This window comes from Heterocephalus glaber, unplaced genomic scaffold (assembly GCF_053883595.1).
Source record: "Heterocephalus glaber isolate CG9 unplaced genomic scaffold, H.glaber_assembly_v1.0 deba00001461, whole genome shotgun sequence".
Lineage (NCBI taxonomy): Eukaryota > Metazoa > Chordata > Mammalia > Rodentia > Bathyergidae > Heterocephalus > Heterocephalus glaber.
In genome coordinates, this window is record NW_028258308.1 from 15,940,756 (window position 1) to 15,957,894 (window position 17,139).

The 17,139-nt window shown below is 36.9% G+C and overlaps 1 protein-coding gene across 26 annotated transcripts in view; it reads left to right on the plus strand.

Moving 5' to 3' along the window:
* The window catches only part of Tenm3 (teneurin transmembrane protein 3), a 2,554,979-nt gene that overhangs the window by 2,198,356 nt on the left and 339,484 nt on the right, over nucleotides 1-17,139 (plus strand). For 2 of the 26 annotated variants that reach the window (XM_087217043.1, XM_087217044.1), the window contains exon 1: nucleotides 7,587-7,720. The exons of 22 other annotated variants lie outside the window; for them this stretch is intronic. The gene's annotated coding sequence lies outside the window, so the exon portion shown is untranslated. Of the gene's footprint in view, nucleotides 1-6,994; nucleotides 7,069-7,586; nucleotides 7,721-7,873; nucleotides 8,013-17,139 lie in introns of those variants that run through there. 2 more of the 26 variants (XM_087217047.1, XM_087217046.1) reach the window with 2 other exon arrangements.

Below are 17,139 nucleotides of genomic sequence, written 5' to 3' on the forward strand. Positions count from 1 at the left end.
TTCTCCCCTCTTCTTAGAGGTTGCCTTCTGTCTCCCTAGTGGCTGAACCTCTTCTTTGTGGCTCTGATCCAAAGGCATCTCCTAAGATTCAGACTTAGCTCTTTGCGTTCCCAGTGTACTCATGCCTCTGAGAGCTCATCTACTCTCATAAATATCACCATTATGAAACTGGGCTAGTAAATCCAGAGTACAGAAATAAATCTCTGCTTCCCATCTTGGTCTTGCTGGCACATTTAAACAGAGATATCCAGCAAAATGCTTGTTTCACTCTGTTTCCTTTCACTAAATCATGTCTTCCCATACAACCGTCTTTTCTTCCTGGGCCTAGATCTTTGAACTAGAGCTTGGTTCCTGGAGGTTGTGGTTCTTGACCACCTCCACCAGCTGTACACAAAGGATGTTTAATAAGAGCCAATAGGATGATGAAAGAGATGAAAAATAGCCTCTTGAAGAAACAGTAAAATAATAATAATTGAGTTTAGCATGACAATGTGGATTTTAAGGGAAGATTTGACAATAATCATTGTCAAGTATATGAAGGGCCCTTCCTGAGAAAATGGTGACCAGCTACTCCTCATTTCTATTCACCTCTTCTACTTTTTGATAGGACTGTGTTTGACAGAGATCCAGGAGGGTATTACCAAACCAAATTATATATCAAGTTTATGCCTACTTTTATAATCTTACGATTTTTATAATAAAAAAATATTTATCAGAGCTTTAAAAATAGAGACCTTGAACTATTAATGGTGCTAGAAACCATTAGGTCACAGCTTCTGTCCTCCAAAAGTTTATGTTAGGCTAGAAGTGTGTGCGGATGAGACAAAGAGAGAGAGAGAGGGAGAAAGAGAGAGAGAGAGGGAAGAGAGAGAGAATATGAATCATTGATTACAGATTATCATGATACAGACAAATGAGTGAATTGTTTTAAATAGCAAGCAGTGCCTTTAATTTGAACTATTTGTTTCTGCTGACTATTCATCTACCCATCAATAAATTGGTATTTATTTACTGTCTACTTTGTGTTACATGCTAGAAAATTATGCTACATGCTAGAGAATCAGCAAACAAATTATGCCTACCCTCAAGTATTTATGGTCTGGAGGGAGTTACAGACAAGGAGTCAGGCAGTAGAGTATAGTATGTTGAAAGTTAGAAAGGGATATTTACGGAGTCCATTGGGAACATAAGAACACTGTTTTTGAATCATAAAAGCCTCAAAAAAGGAAATGACTTTTTCTTTCTTTTGGTACTAGGGATTGAACCCAGGACTTTCACACTAAGCGACTCCCTTGTCCCTTTTCATGTGTTCCTTTGAAGCAGTGTCTTGCTAAATTGCCTAGGCTGGGCTCAAACTTGTGATCCTCCTGCCTCAGCCTCCCAGGGTTCTAGGATTACAGGCATAGAATGGCTTCTAAACCACACTGAAAAAGTAGATTGGCCTGCTAAAAAGCAAAGATGTCAAGCATATATTTGCATCCAAAATGACATTTAAAATATGTGCACAAACATAATTTATATTTACAAAAATCATTAAAAAATTCTATGTGACTGTCATGAAAATATTTGAAAGTAATGCCTATCGATTATTCAGATGTCAATAAAGATGCTAAACTATTTGTAATAATTATCTTGATACATAGTTTTTTGGGTTTCTTGGGTTTGTTTGTATGTTTGCTTGAGCAAGGTCTTGCTATGTACTCCAGGCCAGCTTTCAACTTGCTGTGTAAGCTAGGCTGCCCTCAGACTCAGAATCCTCCTACCTCAGCCTCCCAAATGCTGAGATTACAGGTGTGTGTCAATGCAGCTGGTGGAACTTTTGATAATAAAAATTTCGAAGGGTGAACAGAGGTGTTTATGTGGTTTGTTGTTCTGTTCACTTCAGAAGCATTTGGCCTATGCATAGATATTTGTCTCTATAGACAACTAGCCTAACAATGTCACTTCATCACCAGTCATCACTAAATAACTTTTGGTGTTGAGACAGAGTACTCACAATAATGTATTTAAGTACAAAGATATGGTGCTTAGTTTTTTAATAGTTAACTAGAAATTATTTTTGAGAACTAATGTTTTGGAGGATGGGTAGACAGAATGGCTGGAAACAGAGTCCAGAATGAAGACACTGCTCTCCAATTAAGGCAATCATTTTTATTCGTCACATCTACATTAATGAAACTTAAACTGTCAAAGAATGCATATAAAATGCCCCTCCAAAACACATTCCTGTTTTCAAGACCTGAAGGTAAGATGACCCCCAGTGGTTGCCAAGCATGGACAAGCACTGCCATCCCTAGGTGGGCCTGGGAATTAGTCTTGCCACCTGCGGACCTGCACCTCCAATTTGGCTACACCTGGACTTCCTAGTCCTGGAGCTTCACTGATGGCCCTAGGCAGATATGTACCTCTCTGTCTATCCAGTGCCTTATAACACTGTCGTGGACACCTGGTGACTTGACTTGGGCTCTCCACTATTGCTATGTGTGCGGTTCCTGGTATCCCTACCCCCAGCTCACTCTTGCTGGCCATCTGGATTTCTCTTGAAGTGCTGCCCTCCTGCCTCTGTCCTTCTCTCACCACCAGGAGGGAATGATCTCCTTCCCTCACCCTCTTCCCTCCCGGTTGGACACTTGCCAATACAGGGCTGAAGCTGAAGCTCACCAAGTCATTTGGATTCAGTGTGTTGCTTGATTGGCCCCTGCAAGGCATCCAGACCTCATCACACACACCCAGATCCTGTTTTCCTTCACTTCCCTGCCTGTCCAGGCTGCAGAGGACTCAGCAGGGTGCTGCCCAAGGTCATCTGAATCAGGACAACAATAACGACCAGTTCTTTGGGCACACGACATACATGATTGGATACCACTTCTAAAACATCAAGGAAGAGTTTGGGGTCTTCATCGCCTATCAGACTTCAGACAGCATTTTTATGAAATAATCTGACATTTTAAAAATAAATAAGAAACTTACCTTTTAGAAATGATTTTCAATATGGGTCATTTCAGACAGTTGTGAAATAAATGTGTATACTGTCAGTGGGGTATCCTGTAGGATAAATTAAAGAATCACCTAGACATTATATTAGCCATTTAGATTTACTATAGACATGCGTGACAAATTATGAATTGGCTTTTCTTGAAAGACTTTGTTTTCAAACCTTCACTTTTATTCTAGTATAAATGATAAATGAATTATTTTAAAAGAAGGGCTCCAGAGTGGGGAATGATGGCATATGCCTATAATCCCAGCACTTGAGAGGATGAGGCAGAAGGATCAAAAGTTTGAGGCCAGCATGGGTAACATAGTGAGCCTGAGGACAGTGTGGGCTACATACAGAGACTCTGCCTCAAAAATCAAAACAAAGCAAGCAAACGAACAAAAAGCATGGACCAAGAAATATGATTTTAAATACAATTTATGTCAGTATAAAACAGAGTTATTAGAAAATTATGAGCTACTAACATAATAACACTTTGTAAAACATAAGATAAAAGTTAAAATTTTATTCATGGCAGTTAACTGAATTAATTGTACAATTATTATGTACCAGTTGATGTTAGCGGACTGTAATTTTGGTAACAGTTTCTTTTATATATTTATTTTAAAAATGAAAGACTTGCCGCTGTCTGCCTTGCAAGCCCAAGAGTTTGATCCCTGGTACCAAAAAAAGAAAGAAAGACTATTTATAAACAAAGGTATAATTTTTAACAGAGTCCATTTAGACAAACTACACTGACAGGCACATACTGACCTGTGACGATCCCCAAATAGGTGTTTAGGAATATATTTTGACCATTTCATTGCAGAAGATGCTAATATTGGCTCTGTTTGGTAATTTATACCTAGACATAAATGCAAAACACAGGAGAAATGTGCTATGCCTCTTTTCTCCCCTCCTAAATCTATAAAATATCAATTTCTAAAATTGATATCATGTTTTCGAATAACTGATGTAGCTTATCCTGATAAATTGATTTGGAAAGTGAACTGTATTCCTAGTATCAGTTTTAACTACTGAGTTAATACTATAAATATTTATTCAGATGCTTAAGTGTCAGCCTTAGGAGCCCATCAAACATGGGCCTGAATCTAGGCAATGATACTCTGTAACTATATGACCATGTTCTTAATATCACTAAGTTCCAGTTTGGTCAACTATGAAATGGTATAATAATAATATTACTTGCTCATTGGGACTTAGAGAATGAAAGAAAAAATCATATGTATTAAGTTAGGGACGAAGCTCAATGATAAAGTGCTTGTGTAGGATGATACGCGAGAAGCCCTGGGGTTTGCCCCCAGCCTGGAAAAAAAAAGTGTCAAATGTTCAATATAATGCTAATCATAATATGAAGTGCTCACTGTTAGTTTTTATCATAGTCATATATTTACTACGTCTATAAGTAATTGATTTTTGGTTTTCTATTAGCATCGCTGACAATGTGATTTCGGTGCTTCATAATTAGCAGGGAATCTAATCATCGCAGTTTCCATTACACTCTGATTTTTCTTCAAGGTTGTTGGCCTAAACAGAGAGAGGTCAGAAGCACTCTTAATGTGAAGCTAAGTTGGTACCAGTGTGAAGTAACAGCTCATTCATAGACATTTTTTTAATACAATTTGCTTTGATTTGGTTTGGTTCATGCATTTTTAAAAATCTTCCTTGTGGTGTGCAGTCATTAGGCTTTTATGCCTAAAGAACTGAATTCAGTTATAAGTAAAATTCATTTAATATTGCAAGTATGATTCCATGTGGTTATTTATTCACAACATAAAATAGCCACATAATTCAACATATTTAATAGTGTCTGTTCATGGAACTGCAGGGAATTCTATAGATCTTAGACAAGAAGTGCTTAAGGTACAGAAAGCAGTATTCATAATGCTAATTATCCCTGACATTGTCTATATGGCCAACAACAGTACAAGAAAATAGAAGTTGAATGTGTACCTTGTAACTGTACACGTCTCTGTGGAACTCCTTGGTGGACTCCTGTGTCTAAATGATGGCCCTGATTTAATGCACGTATGGGTGTGGTCCCAAGCCTGTGTGTTTTCTTGGAAGACATGTACAGAATCCATCCTTCACATTTCAGTGATAGAAATAGTTCAAAACCACATCTCTTCATCCGCCTCTTCCCCATGGGCTACTACTCGGCTACTGCTCAGCTTTGTTCAAAGTAAATCCTTGATAATTCTCAGGGGATATTATCCTTGTCCAATTTGAAAATAATTAGTTTTGTAATAAGAAAAAAGTAGAACTAGACATACATGTAGAATATTCCAGTGTAGTCTAATATAAAAATTTGCCTCACCCAGTTCTGATATTTATAAGTGTGCAATGCTTAATTAGCATTTTAAATTGGAATTTTAATAAATGCTATCAATCAGTGACCAATTTACATAGCATTAATGTGGGGAAATGAACATGCCAAGTATCAGTCTTCTTGAGATTCATCTTGACCCAAACAGTGATTTAGCTAAGGTCCTAGAATCCTTCATTTCTTCCTTTAGTGTTCATTTCTCTGTGTTCTGATTTTTTAGGCCAGACCTGCAAATCTATGGTCATCAAAAATCAAGGGGTGTATTTCTAATTGTGTAATGTTCTTCCTATTTAATTCTGCTAATATTCCAATTAAACAGTTTCTTCAATTGAAAGCTATTCCATCTAAATGGTGTTTATTTGTAATTATTTCTGGCCACTCCCCTACCCCACTAGAAGAGTCACAGGCATTACAACTATATGTGAAAGGATCCTTTACAAAATATTATGATTTAGGATGATATTTGTTTCAGAGCTTACAGCCCTTTGGGTGGCCCACAAAATGTCTATTGTTCTATATTTGACCCAATTTTACAAAGAGAAAGAATTTCAAAACCCTGAAATAACTTCACAGGTTTGCCTGTCAAAGGAATGTGTAAAATTTAAATAATTGCTCTGCGTTTAATTTCTGCGCTTTCTTAATAATGTCCCGTTAAAGGGTGGATATACTGACTAAGAGAAAAATGCTGAGGATGGTTGTGATAATCATGTTGTAATATGATATGTTTGATGAGTTGTGATTTTAGGAGAGCTAGTTACTGAACGAGATTTTGCTCAAACACAGAATAACATCAGGTATTTACATGTGCAATGATATGTAAGATAGGAAATTGAGAAGAAAACATCTCCACAGAGAGGCAGGGGAGCCATATTCACATTCTTGTAGCATTAGATATAAAAACTGACAAAAGTCAAGGTAAAGTTAATATGCAAAAAAGGAATGAAATTACAGTTTTGTTGAATACTGGGAATGTGGAAAGAATTTAGTCTACTGGAGGAAAGAGGCTGGGGAAAGAAAAAAAATTGTAATTGTAATCTTCTGATGATAAAGGGAGAACACTTAGCCTGCCTTATGTTTTGCTTTGGTTTAAATTATATTTAGGAGCGTTAAAATGTGAAATGAGAGCTAGTGATGATATATTGATTGATAATGATATTGTAATAAAGGGCTCTTGTTTTATTTATAAAAAAAAATACTCGAGTTTGGAGGAGTTAGAAGAAAACACCGGTAAATCTAAAAATTCATGAACAGTCATTCAATTCTCAGTCTAATGGAGGAAGAGGCTGAATGGTGTAGACAGAATGTTCTAGAAGAAAGAAATTAAAGGAAAGCAGGTCATTGGACTAGAGGCAATACAAAAATAATGATAAAAGCGGATCTGGAGGGGAGGAAACGACAATTTTTTAAAATAAAAATTAAAGTGCAGCAATCCTGAGGTATCTTTTATTTAAAAGTAAATGCTTAGAACACCAGCCAAGCTGTTCCACGTCAGGGCTGTCCAGTTCTGGCACATCATTTAGAGCAGCTCGGGCACCAGAGCACACACATCCGGCCCCAGGGACCTTCTCTCAGGGGAGCGGGAGCCTCTCTGCCCCTCAGCGCTGAGGGGGCCCCTGACTGGCGAGGACGAGGGCGCAGGGGTGGCCAAGGGGCGAGGGCGGGCTGCGCCTGTCCCCGCGGCGCCCTTAGGCGACACCCCGCACACGCTCCCCGCGGTGCCAGGCTCGGAGCCTCGCGCCTCCAGGTACCCGTGCGCCTCGCCCTCCCCGGCGTCGCGCTCCGCGAGCCCGAGGACTGAGTTGGGCCGAGACGCGGGGAGTGCGGCCCTCGCCAGCGTGGGCTTGAGTAAACATCTCCGCTGTGAGATGCCTGAGTGGTGGCGGACCAGGGGTCGGATTCATTCCCGTGCCGGGAAGGAGATCCTTTTGTGAGGGCTGCAAAGTAGCGCGCATGGAGAATATCTGCGCTGCAAAGCTCCAGCAGCCTGGAAACCCACGTCGGAGAAACGGGCCGTTTCCCTGGTCTGCGGGGTGTGTGGAGGTGGGGGGCGCGGACACCTCCCGCCGGGGTCCTCCGAGCACGCGGTGCAGCCGCCACGGTCCTCGTTCGGGGCCCGGCGGCGAGGGGCTCCGGCCCGAGTGTGCGCGCGCGTGCCGCGGCTGGGGTGACGGCGGCGGCCGGCGGGGCAGCCCGGCCCGGCCCGAAGGGGTTAAGCGCCGCCGCCGCCCCCTCGGCGGCCGGGTGTAAACAGAGGAGCCTCAGCCTATCATGTCTGGCTGCCGCGCGCAGCCCGAGCCCCGAGCCCAGCGCTGTAACACGATACGCTCCAGACCCAGGCAACTTGGCAGCGCCGGGCTCGGCTCCGCACGGCCACAGCGAGGGCGCGCCGCGGCAAGGTGGGTGAGCGGCGTCTGCGGCCTGGGCGGACGGGCGGCTCCTCGCGCGGCTCCCGCTCGCTCGCTGGCTCCCGGGCACGCAGCGGCGGCGGTGACAGCGAGGACCGCGGCTGCTCTCCGGGGCCGGTGGCGGCTGCGCGCCGGGCCGGCGGTGGCTCCGCTTTTTCCCCGGGTGGTGTCGGAATGGGAGGAGGCTCCGAGCGCGGGCTGGAATCGGTGCGAGACAGCATTAGCATCTGAAATGAGGTGGCTTTTTAACCCCTGAGGGACCGAATTTAAGGATTTAGAAGAGGTGAACGCTGAACTTTCTCGATTACTCTTTGTCACCCAGAGCGGTACAGGTAGCCGTGGGGGAGAATGGAGTCTTTTGTTCCCCGTATTTTTTAGTTAGATGGATTTTTTAAAAATGAATAGTATACAGTCCTAACCCGTGAGGTAAAGCTGTCTCTTTTTTTCCTGCATTCTGTGAGTTTTGCGATATACTTATCTTATCGAATTCATTGGGAGCAAATCTTAGCAATAATGATTTTGGATAATTTATGTCTGAAATAATTTAAAATCTGCATTGAGTTTAAATTCATCAGCCCTTTGGTTCCATTAACCGAAATCCATCGTACTAATTGCTTAATGGGGAAAAAAGGTGCAAAATAATCACGCTAAATTAAAGGAGAGGTTTTTTGCCTGCGAAATATTTCGTGCTTTTTTTGTCCTGAGGGTTTTACAGAGCACAGTCTCTAAGAGAAATTCAACTTTGTGGCTATGCTTCGATGCAGGTTACTCCTGTGGAAGAAAGAGTTAGGAATGGTTGGGGAAAACTTTTGCACTATCTATTAAAGTTTAGAAAAAACCATTTGCTCATTTATGTATGCATTTTAAAATAAAATTTAAGATCTGTGGCAGCTCTCAGACTGAGAAATCACGTTTCCTCCCTCTCTCTGCTAGCTTCTCTCTTTGGAATATGTTATAAATTATATAAATTATATATATACATGTTACATATATGCATATAACCTCTGTCACAAAGTCATTTTGTCTTCTGAAAACCTAATATAATCAAAGTCAGTGCCTTAAGATGGTGTAGTTGAAGATTTGAGCCCCTTCCACCAAAGTGGAAATACTTTCAGTAATTGAAAGCAGATTCGTGTCTGGAGTTGTATAAGCCAAGGTTTTCATTTTTAAAATAAACCTTTTGTTCTCTGGTTTTAAATGTTTCAGAGAGCTATCCAGAGACCTCTGTGTGCTAATTGTTAAAGTAGTTTTTAAGAAGGGATTGAAAATACCCAGAGAAGGCATTTTTGAAATACAGATAACTTATGCCTCTCAGTAGAATATTTCAGTGCAGCATATACTGTCTGCGCCCCACATTCCGCCCCCCCCCCAGCGGATTCCCAGGCATTAGAATGCAACTGTAACGTTCGAAACACCAAACCCTCAAGCAAAGTCTGTTTTCAGAGGTTAAATACTCGAGAAATTGTGGTGTTGTCTCATTTTATTCTGATTTACACAATTTGATGATAAATGTGAAATAACAAAGTATGTTTAATTTTAAAGGATGCTTAGTATACTTTACCTGATAGACTGAAACGTAAAATATATGATGGCAGATTGTTAACTTAGAGGATTCGTGTCTCATCTTTGGGGGCTAAATGTTCAAAGCTTTAAAAAATTGGCTGTTAAAGACCAAAATTGGAATACATTCTAGACAAAGAGAGAGTCACTTGATCTCCTATTAGCTGTGAAGGTAGAAAAGAATGGAGATGTATAAGAGTGTCACCCTCCTTCTTGAGGACAAATCTAAAATGAATTGTGTGATTATGAGGGAAGTTAAAAGGGTTGCACTCTGAACAATGACACTTGATGAGAAAAAATAATATTCTGAATGTTTTAATTACTAGTTTCTTAACCTGTTATATTGATTATTAATAAAATGTGAACAGAATATAACATGACAGTTTAATTTCTTAGAAGCTACTTGGTAGTTGTGTATTTTACCATGTTTCTTGGGTTTCCTGGTAATCATTTGAACACATTATAATGAATGAGGGAGTAATTTCATCATGACTTAAGTGGTATTCTTGTTACTATTTTTCATGGAGGTTATCTTTTCTAAAAAAATCAATATTTGAAATATTCACTAATTCTTTACTAAATAAAATCTTACTAAATTTTGACTGTGTTGCATCATATTTCTTAGGTACCAGTGGCCTAGTGTATGGCACAGTGGAGTTTAGTTCTCAAAGATTTAGAAAAAGAGACTTACATATGTTTGAACAGTGACTTACAGTATAATATCTTTGTCGAAATGTTTAAAGGAACCTTTTGGTGGTTTCTATTATGTTAGTTTTTATGTCTTTACATTTTTTAAAATTTGGTAAGGGGGGGGTGTGCAGGATCTTCTGTCACCTGAAAGAACATACTCAGTTTATCATGGGACTCCTGTCTCTCATAATATGAGCAAGTGGTAAAGGAGGCACTGTCTAAATACAGTGATCTTGATAATTAATGCCATAAAATAGATTAAAATGCTGTATTCCAGGTATTCATTTCCTTAAAAGGGCCACCAGAACAGCGTTGCTAAGCACCCGTCACCACTGCAAGTAACAGAAAATGACCCAAATTAAAGAACCTGTTCTAAGCTGTATTCTTGCATTTTCTAAAGTGCATTTCAAAAGGTTTTACAAGACTCATTCAATTAGTAGAAAAAAAGGATCTATTTTCAGCTCTGATCAGCAATTAAGAGATTGGTCTTTGGAACATCCGTTCTTTATGTTTATAATTTATTTTGTTTCCCAGGCTTTAACTAATTGCGAATAAAGATTTTTAACAAACTACCTTTCTAGCAATCCAGATGTAAATGCTAAAAATAGGACAATATATTTGTTTAAAATTGTTATTTAAATTGTTTATTTTTATATTAACTTTTCATCATTTTAAAAAAGTTGAAATTTTACACTAAAAGGATATATTAACAACTTCAGTATGGATGCCTTTGCAGATTTGTATGTATATATGTGTACACACATAAATAGTTTACATAATGTATGGCTGTACTTATCTTGGCAAAAATATGAGTACTTTTTCACCTAACATTTGAGAAGTATGATATTCTTCCTTGTGGATATTTGAATGTTGTGAAAATAGTATCACAGAGGTAGACTGATATGTTGAAGAAACAAAGTAAATAAATAAATTTGGGGCAGTATTTTTTTTAACCTTAGAGTGAACGGTCCCATTCTGGGTTTGACCAGAACGTCTAGTTATGGTTAAAAACCTAAATCATAACTATTAGAGTGTTAATAAGTTGACAGCACAGTGATCTCTTTCTTAGCCAATACAACAGCAGTCAAAAAACAAATTGTGAATTTACTGGCAGACGGAATAAAATGGAAGAATAAAGGTTTTTAGAGGAATAGGAAGGAGGAGTGAGATGATTCCCAAAGGTTTAAATTAGGATTATTAGCAAGATTTTATTCTGTTACACATTGATCTGGACAAGTGTGAAGCATACAAATACAGATTTATATTATCAGTCATAAATGCTCTTTTGGCTATAATCTTATGTAAAGTGATTTCATGTATCCTGAAACACTGACTATTTTAAAGCCAAAATAACACTTAATATCTTTTTTCTAAAAGAGTTAGTTTACATTAGAAATTAATTATATTCAGGTTTATTAGGCTGATTTTCATTACAAGTTTCTCTAGGAATAGATAATTGTAAAATAAATAAAATTTGTATGGCTTTTTGGAGTTTTGTCTAGAATGAAAAGTTATTATATATTCATTTATGTCTAAAGCCTTTTAATCTGAATTGAGGTCCCATTTCGGTATTGGAATGCAGAGTTTTCACCATGTCAGAGTTCGTTTTTTCTCAGACAGTAACTATGAATGTGTAGAGATTATATAGTATATGTATCTTAGCTGGTTTGAAATGACATATATTTTAATGTGTAAGGCCAGTTGTTTAAAAACTGTTGTTTTTTATATGTTGAGTTTTTACAAATCGAGCTCTTGAATAACAAAGTCTGTGCTTATATTTTGAAATTCTACTCTTAATTTTTACTATATGAGGGTTGAAAACAGTTATCTCTTTGGCATCCCAGAAACAATTTTTATCATAGATGCTAGTGATGATAAATTTATTTCACAAAGGAAGAATAATAATTGAAAAGTACACATAAATAGTTGAGGGCAAACTACAGTTTAAAATAGTTAGGTTTGGAAACCACATGCTGTAGTATTTTATAGAAAATGTTTTCTTCTTAGTGTTGTCCCCTCCTTTAATATTAAATAATGTTTGACATAAATGCCTTGGTTTATACAGTTAGATGGCAGAATTAGAAAACATACCAGAATGAACTAATAAAGAACTAACAGTTCAGACTTTTATAGAAAAATACTTCAGCCTTTTCTAGTTATATATACTAACCTAAATCTTAAAAAAAATTTATAATGATGTGTAGAAGTTTTAATGAACTCTTTTTATGTTATTTTATGTAAGACATCCTTTCCCCTTAAACTGTTGCCAGCAGGGGAAGAGAGGACCTGCTTGCTGTTTAGAGATTTGTAAAATGTAGCCCGGAACACCTTTTATGCCTTTTCTTTTAAATAAAATAAAATTACCTTATATAACAAACTTAACATTAACCTTTTATAATTATTTAACCATTATTTCATTTTACCTCCTGCTTAAGTTGTACATTAGAGGGATAGACACCTGGCTGTGCTCTTAAAAGTTTATTTGTCTTTCAATTCCTGTGATAGTAGGGGGCAGTACATCTCCTTAATTATCTTTGTTCAGGGAAATGCTGAAAGGGCAGGGTAGTTAAACAAGGCCATTTGGATTTGTGAGGTCCAAGTTAGATGGAAGGAAAGTGGTTAAATGCATTATCATCTTATTGAGCCCATCAGTAAAGTGACCTCCATCCATGGAGGTGGAAAAAGCCCTTTGGTCATTTTATGGCAGCCACCCTTGCTTGTTTTATCACTGACAGATTTTTGCATATTACTTTATCAAATTTTCTTATTTTAGTTTTTATATATTATTTCCTTATAGATCATCACAGTGAGGGTGAAAATTAAAAATTAGTCTCTTTTTAAATCTTTTATGAAGATTTTCCTTCGTAAGTTTATTTCATCTTGTACATGTATATATTAAAATATCCCTTCGTTAAAAATTAAGGTCATCAGGCTGACTGACCATTCTGTATTTGCTTTTAAAGGTCTTTTAATGATGATGATTGGTCTCCTTGCAAAGAACCTGCTATTCTGCTACTTTTCAAATTGTTTTTTAAGCTATTAAGAGGAAAGACTTGCCAACTTTAATTTTAGCAGTGGGAATAATGTTTGTTTTAATAAGAGCCTAAGTATGTTTACTTGAAAGTTATTCAAGTTTTTAGTAGTTCTGCTGGTGCTATTCTGGAGTCATCACTTCCCTCAAGAAGTTAAAATCTGAAGATTTATAGTTTATATTTTTCAACTTTATGACCACCTTTTTCCTTGTGATATATTTTATGTCAACTCTAATAAAATGGAATTCTTGCCTAAATATTTGAATGAGTATTGTTTGATAAAAGGAAGAATTTTATTAAATATAGTGCAAGATCTAATCTTTTGGAAACTCCAGCTAAAGCAATTAAGTACTGCATACAAGAGTTTTGTTTTTCTAGGCAAAGCTGTCAAACATTACCAATGGGAGTTTACCTTATGCTTTACTTTTTACTAAATTTTTTGTTATAATTAATCACAGAGAAATACAAATCTTATAAGAAAGAAAAATGGCCCATTATCAAAATATTACTTCAAGCTTTATCAGAGGTATCTCCCTATCATCATCCTGAATTATGTAAAGCAAAAAAAATCTCAGGTACTCAACATCACCAAAATAGCTCCTCAGGAGAGTCACACTTTTTTAAAAATCTCAAAAGCCTTACTCCTTTACGAAAATGTTCAAATGGGAAGGGGAACTAGGAAGGGGAGGGGAGGAAGGAAGGGAAAAGAAAAAAATGAGAAAAGAAGGAAAAAATGGAAGCAAAACTTTTGTAAATAAGGAGGGGAACGGGTTTCTGAAGGGAGGCGAGGGGAATGGGGAAAAAGAGAATCAAGATCATGTACAAGTACAAATTCCCTATGATGAATGTGATGATTATGTATATCTAAAATGTACCAATAAACTTAATTAGCTAAAAAAAAGAAAAAAGAACCTTTTATTTAAAAAATAAACACATTGGATTGTAATATGTTTAAAATTCTTAAAAACTCTCCCATCTCCCACTGTGGTCCCACTACCAGGGTCTAAAGTCAGATTGGGTTCATTAGCTTTCCACCCTGGTTGCCTTGCCTTCTTCTGTCTGTTTAATCCAGTCTCCACACTGTCATTACAGTTGTCATTCTGATTCGTATTTTATCAAATGCTTCAAGATCCTACCTCAACCTCTGTTGCCTTTTTCCACTCATACCTTTCCACGTATGCTTCAGCATTTTCACTTCCCTTCTGCTACATATGCTTGTACTTAGCATCTCACAAATCTTTCAAGAGCATACTTGCATGGCATCTCTTCTCTGAAGCCCTTCCTGACTGCCTGGGGCAAAGCTGGTTACTCTTATTCTTCCTTAGCACCTGATACATATTTCTGTTAACAGCACTTAACACATTATTCTATAATCATTCATTTACATTTCTCTCTCCCTCACAAGGGGACAAGTTCTTTCAGGTCACAACTGTGTCTAATTCATCTTTACATACCAGCACTACACACGATACTGAGAATAGAAGTCAGTGTTTCTTGAATACTTACTGGATGGATATACTAAATGTAATTTAATTTCTTGGTGACTGGAGGTCATCATTGTAAATACCAGTTATTTTATTGTTCTCTGTTAAAATATGATAGTTTACTCAGGAGTTGTTGAGGGCTAGAAATTCCCATTCTAAATGGCCTCATTGGCAATGCCTGCTATTGCTATTAGCTCTCATTTTTTAGCCTTATATATATATAGTATATATAAATTATGTATATTATTAATTATATATATAATTTTGTCTCCTCAGAATATCCCTTTAAGGAGGGATTTTCCCACTTTAGTGATGATGAATGTTACTTATAATAATGTAAGTAAATTCAAGGTTACCTGGGTATTAAGTGATAAAACTCATCTGAATATATTCAGATGTGATTCCAAACCTGCTCTCCTAAGTATCACACTCCTTGTTAAGCATTTCTGATTCCATGTGCATGTGCAGCTCAAGTACAGGTCTAACATTTAAGATCTCTCATTTTCCCCCCTTACATTCATTCTCTCAACTTTCATTTATTTCTGTCTTTAAACAACCAGGATTTGTTATAATTTATACATAAAATAAGAATAAAAATGTTTTGAGTTAAGGTCTCATCTCAAAAGCCAATCTTATTACTTATGGCTTCTTAGAAGGCTTTTTGGCTTGTTATTTTCATTTCTTTGAGTTTTTGGTCAGGTGAGGTTTGGGAGTAGGTAGTTTGAGTTCCAATCAGGTGTGAAGGTGAACCAAACTGAATTTCAGTGATTAAGTTTTAAAAGAAGTTTAGTGAATTGTAACAAATTTGAATGAGAAAAAATATGCTAAAATTGCGTGTGCAGTTAACTTTAAACTTAATGATAAAAGTGTTTGTGATTCTTACATATGTGTATATGTGCACATATATGTTTGCATATCTGTATATAGATAGACACATATGTAGGTGTCTATGTATTGAACCCAGGGTTTCTTGTATGCCAAACAGGTGTTTACCATGAATCTTCATCCCCAGCCCTTACAGGGTTTTTGTTTCTGAGTCAAGGTTCCGCTGTGTTTCTCAGGCTGGCCTTGAACATCTGGGCTCAGACAATCTTCTGTCTTAGCCTTCAGAGTAGTTGGGCCACGAGATTGAGTCACCTTTTCCACTTGTAATATATTGTATTTTCACTGGTACACATTGTATCTAATGAGACTTTTTTGTGGGGTGACTAAAATGGGAAAGATACATTCTTTAGGATGATGTTTGGAGCAAGAGCTAGTATACTGAACATGTTTTTGTTGTCAGAAAAATAATAGGTAGAAAGTGCTACAAGGACAGGAAAATGCTTTTGGTACCAAAAGAAGTGAGTGCTGAAGGAACAGAAAAAGAGACTCCATATTTCTACTTTCTTGACCCATCTTCATTGACCTTAAAAACAAAACCCCCACAAAATTTAAGAAGTATTACTAACATCTCTTATGAAAATGGATAAAATTAGAAATTTTTGGTACTCAAGAGAATCTTCAAAATCACTTAGTTCAGATACTTTGTTTTATAAGTAGAGAAACCAAGGCCTAATAATAGCTAACATGTATTCAGTAGTTAGTAAGAAGCTTTTTATCTGTGCTAAAACTTTTGTATAGATATTCTTTGAATTTCAAAGCAACTCCTGGAATTAAATACTTTATAATCTTCATTTTAAAGGTATGGAAATTGAGGCACATAAAGGTAAATTGCTAGTTAGAGGTAAAGCCAATGTTTGAACCTAGATGAGAATGTGCTAAGTTGTGTTTCTTTCCCCTTGGGAGTGACTGGGAAGTGCCACATTTCTCCAAGAAGTAATGAGGCCCCAGGGCCTCCCAAATACCTAGTATGAATAGTAGGCTATTTATAAAGTAAATATCCTTATACTTTATTTTATATATGAGGAATATTTTATATATTTTATTTATTCAAATATTTTATATATGAGAAAATTGTGGCCTAAAGAGAATAAATCATTTTTATAAAGTTATTCAACTACTAAATTACAAGATGAGATTAGGAACTCAGGTTTGTAGTGTTCTCAAATGCATATCCTTCATTATTGAATTCTACATCTAGGGTAATTGTCAAATTAGGTTTTATTTTTATTTTAATTTTAACTTTGCTTTACATGTAAATTCTCTTTACTGTTATAGAATAGAGAAATATGTCAGTACACAGCCTTTCATAAACTTTGTAATCATTGATTTCCATATTTGCTTGAGGCAAATCACTGAATTTATCAACAAGTATTTTTGAGGGAATATTTATTTTGTATTGTTTTTGTTTTTAATGATCTTTAGTTATTTTTAAGCAAGACATGATCACAAATGATCAACTATGATTTGGCTAATGTCTGTTCTCTAATTAATATCCAGAAGTGTTTATCATTATTGATTAGAAAATTAGTAAAATATGCTTTTATTGATGACTCTGTTCCCCGTGTAATGGCTTGTTTATTTAATTGATGGCTAAGGTTTTTACTATTAAAGACCATTAACACATCAAAATGGTATATATTGAACCTGACAAAATGATAGATTATGTTGGTCTTTACTTTGTGCCTAGAGCTAATCTATTGGTAATTTTTTTATAGTTTTGGTCTGCTAAGATCTTTTATAGGACATTGGTGGAGAACCT